The 4,433-nt window shown below is 39.4% G+C and overlaps 1 non-coding gene across 1 annotated transcript; it reads left to right on the plus strand.

The window, feature by feature from the left end:
* Positions 1-1,609: 1,609 nt before the first annotated feature.
* LOC122890798 lies at positions 1,610-1,760 on the plus strand. Its single transcript, XR_006381220.1, has one exon. It is a non-coding gene; the product is annotated as a small nucleolar RNA SNORA62/SNORA6 family (small nucleolar RNA).
* Positions 1,761-4,433: the final 2,673 nt, after the last annotated feature.

The raw sequence follows: 4,433 nt of genomic DNA on the forward strand, positions 1-4,433 counted from the left end.
CCAATTTATTTGTTTATTCCCTGGACCACAAATACTTGCATAATTATAGTTTTCTAGGTGCTGTTTAATATGCTAGTTCATTGAATTTCGAAAGTGCTATAGGTTGTAGTTCTGTTTAGGAATGTGGGTATCAGGCAGTGTATGATACAAAACTGACTGAGTCTCTGGTTTGAAAGACATCATTTCTGACCTGTTGGTTCTCTGTGGTTCATTTTGGGTTTTTCTTCTCTAAGGAAATTTTTTTTTGTGATCACTTCATAGTTTTAGGGATTCCTTTTTGTAGAAAATAAAGCTAGCATCCAGTTTCCAGTTTTATTTTGTTTTGTTTTGTTTTGTTTTGCTTTGGGGGAGAATGAAAATATGTCTCTGGATTCTTAGTATCTGTGGCGTGATTAACTTTGCTGAAGTCTTTCATGAAAAGAAAAAGTATGGAAGGCAATCCAGATTTAATGTCTTTCTACTAAATTTGTTTAATGTTGTGGTGCTCCAACTTTCCTATGTATCGGAATCCGCTGGAATGCTTGTTGAAACACATTGCTTGATTTCTGGCTCTACCCACCACCTTCCGGGTTTTTTTTTTTTTTTGAAGTAGGTCTGGGTGGGGCCTGTGAATTTGCATTTATTTCTTAGGAGTTACTAGGTAATGTTAGTGCTGCTAGTGCTGGTCTAAAGAGCGCTATTGGGAACTATTGGTTAGATGATCTTAAATGCGAAAGAGAGGCCAGCCATGTTTCTTAATGAAACTGGAGATAGTTTTGATGTTACAGAAAATTGATGTTTTGGTATTTCACAGGGAATTTAAGAGAAGTGATATCCATTCACGTTTTAATTAATGAATTAATTGATTAATTAAAATGATTTTATTTGTCAGGGGAGGTGGGTGAGAATGAGGAAGCACAAGCAAGGAGAGCAGCAGGCAGAGGCAGAAGCAGGCTCCCTGCTAAGCGGGAAGCCCCATGCAGGATTCGATCCCAGGACCCTGAGATCGACGGGAGCTGAAATCAGTTGCTTAAGTGCCTGAGCCCACCAAGGCATCCCTACATTCATTTTTTTTTTTTTCACTTAGAGCTGGAATTAGATGCGATTTCTTAATAAAGACATTGTGTGTAGTAGAAGAGCACTTATCAATTGGGGAACCATATCCACTAAATTTTTATCGTCCACATTGAAAAGTCAGATAGTGTCTTGGGCTATTAATATGTGTGTTGGATTTCAGATACATGTAGTTTTAAAGGCTATTTCTTTGTAACGTATGTTAGAGCCAAGTTGATAGTTTAGTAAACTAAGCTTTCAATAGAATTTGGCCAAAGAATATGAATAGATAGTTAAAGAATGACAAATCAAGTCCAGAAACATGAGAAATATATAACTTCTATTACTTCAATACAAAACAACATTTTTGGCAAGTCAGATTTTAAAGACTACAAAAATCTTAGTGCATCTTGTAAGAAGGGGACATTGTAACAGCCTTGGTGGCTAAGATAAGCTGCTTTGATTTTTTGAAGGCCAGTTGGTAGCAATCCCTTTAAAAATATTTTTAGCTTGTGACCCAGCATTTGCACTAGGAATTAGTGTTCTCTGCATATACATTTTCTGTGTAAATTCATTTGTTACATCATTATTACAACAAAAAAATAGCTTCCTGGCCAATGCACTCATTAAATGTTGGTAGTATGCTTCATGAGGGGCAGGTCTTTTGCTAAGACCACTAGGGTCTGTGGCCCAAAAAGTGGAGTTTGATAGTAATTCTTGCTGCAAGTTAAAAACAAACAAACAAAACAGTCTACATAGAGGTCAGGGAATTGATACAAAACTGTGTAATAGTTACAAATATTTTGCATGTCTTAATAATGTCAGCTTTACTTTTCATATGGTAAAACTGGAAATAACCCAAATGTCCTTCAGTACATGAGTGGCACATCCATACCAGATGGAATACTTCTCAGCAATTAAGAAGGAACAAACTCTGGATGCATGCAGCAACTAGTGTGGATTTCAAGGGCATGATGCTGAGTGGAAAAAGCCAATCTGTACAGGTCACACACTGTAGGCAGCCATTCACGTTTTTGTTATCACAAAGTTAGATTAGCAGTCACCAAAGGGTTAGGGCTGATGAGGTTGGGGTTGGGGTGGGTGGTTGCGACTGGAAAGGGGTACTGAGAGGGAATGTTTTTGTGTTGATGAAATCTGATCTTGATTGTGGTGGTTGTTACCTGAATTGACACTTGTGATAAGGTGACCTAAAATGGTACACATGCATCCCAATGTCAGTTTCCTGGTTTTGATGTCCTGTAATCCAGAGGATGCAACCCTGTCTGGGAAATGGGGTGGAAATTATATGGGACTTCATACTGTTTTTGCAACACCCTGTGAATCTGTAATTATTTCAAAGTAAAATGTGAAGTTTTAGAAAGAATATCTAATAAAAGGAAGTGTTCACAGTATTAGAATAAAAGAAGTTTCAAAGTGATAAAATATATGATCCCACCTTAATATTTCATATCACTTAATACATTTACCTGGAAGTAATGAGTGATCAAAATATTCTGAGCAGTAGCCTGGTGGGTTCTTTTGGATTCTTTTGTGAGTGTGTGTATGCTTCTCTATAATGTCGATAGTTTAGATGAGCTGGTATCACTTTTGTCGTTTGAAAAACTGTATTCGTAATAAGTCCCAAAAATCTAATTCTGGAATGTTGAAATTTAAATAACAGTTACATTGAGATTGTAAAGTTTTGTTTATATTGGTTACACCAAGTTAGCATTTAAATAGCTCTTAGCTGAGATTGGAGAGTATATTTATCCTCTAAAACATATTGTGTATGTAAACTTAAAGCTGTTTTTTGATCTTGGTATGACAAAAGTCCTGTTTGATGTTCTGACTCCACAGTGTTGTCCAATATAAGTATATACATTGCAGGCCACATGAAATTTCAAGCTTCATTAACCACATTGAGAAAGTAAAAAGCAGGCAAAATGTTTATTTTTAAAGATTCTATTTATTTTTTGTCAGAGAGCAAGAGCGAGAGCAAGAGCGAGAGCAGATGTGCTCTCAAGCCAGAGAGCCCCTGTGGGCACATGCACAATCCAGGGGGGAGGGGCAGGCAGAGGAGTCAGACCAGGCAGAAATGAGAAGCAGGCTCCCTGGTAAGCAAAGAGCTGGATGTGGAATTTGATCCCAGGACTCTGAGATCACAACCTGAGCTCAAGCTTAATTAACTGAGCCACCCTGGTGTCCTTTGTTGAAATCATTTTTAAGAAATTTAGTTTGTTTAATCAGTTATATCCAGAATATTATCATTTCAATATGTAATCAGTATAAAATCACAGTGAGATGTTTTACATTCATTTTATCATACTGTGATAAAAATCATACTGATGAGGGAAACAGAGGCCGAAGAAACATTATTAAATTTCCTTACCTCCTGACAAGCCCTTAAAACAGGCAGAGTGACTCTCCTCTAGGGACTCAACTACCCCACCTTAAGGGCTTGCTAAAGGCAAAGGGCAGTCCTAGCCTGACCGACCCCCTACCCCTCACCAGGACCCTGTGAGCACTTTAATAATTCCTTTGGAAACTTTATCTCTAAACCTCCCAGATAGTGTTGACAATCATTCGCAAGCATTTGGCCTACTGATAGACATGTAAAGGGTCTCACAAAAAGGTTTTACTACTAGTAGTGAATAGCCTTTCCCCCCAAAAATAGCTGGCCCCTCAAGGTCCTAGAAACCTTGCTTCCAAAATTCCTTAGAGACTGACACCATCCCTAATCCCTTCCCCACCTTACAAGTATATAATAGACCACTCCTGAGAACCCCAGGGCAGCATCTCTTCCTGCCCACAGGTCCTGTACCCATACTTTAATAAATCGCCATTTTGCACCAGAGAGGCCTCAAGAATCCTTTCTTGGTACTGAGCTCCGGACCTCACCCCACCAAACCTCACCTATGTTCTAGAAGTTCATCATTTGGCGTCCAGCTGGGTCTGTGAGTCTTTACATTTGGACTCTGAGCTTTGGTGCAAAGTTGGTGAGTCTGTTCTCGCTCCTTCCTTTACTCTCACTTCAGGGCTTTTCAAGGAGTATGGTCTTATTGGAACACTTGCATGTCAGTTGCTCAGGCTTTAATCCTCTAGCCCGTGGCTAATCCACAGGGACGAAAACATCAGATTTTTGGCTGGAAGTTAGTACGCTGGCCGGAATGGTAATAAGACCCAGAAACTTGATGTTGTCTCTTTATTCCTGTTCTTACATAAAGTTGGCTTTCTTGGGCACGGGACAGCCATCTAAGTCACCAGGAAGGACCGCTGCCATTCTTAAGACTCCCATGTGAGGCTTCTTCCTGAATGATCTAATGTGATCTCCTCCACATGCCTGGCCTAGCCACTTCCTGCCATGGGACCTCCACTGGGAGATGGCCAAAAGCAGTATCCAA

This window comes from Neovison vison, chromosome 11, assembly GCF_020171115.1.
Source record: "Neovison vison isolate M4711 chromosome 11, ASM_NN_V1, whole genome shotgun sequence".
In the NCBI taxonomy this organism is placed as follows: Eukaryota; Metazoa; Chordata; class Mammalia; order Carnivora; family Mustelidae; genus Neogale; species Neogale vison.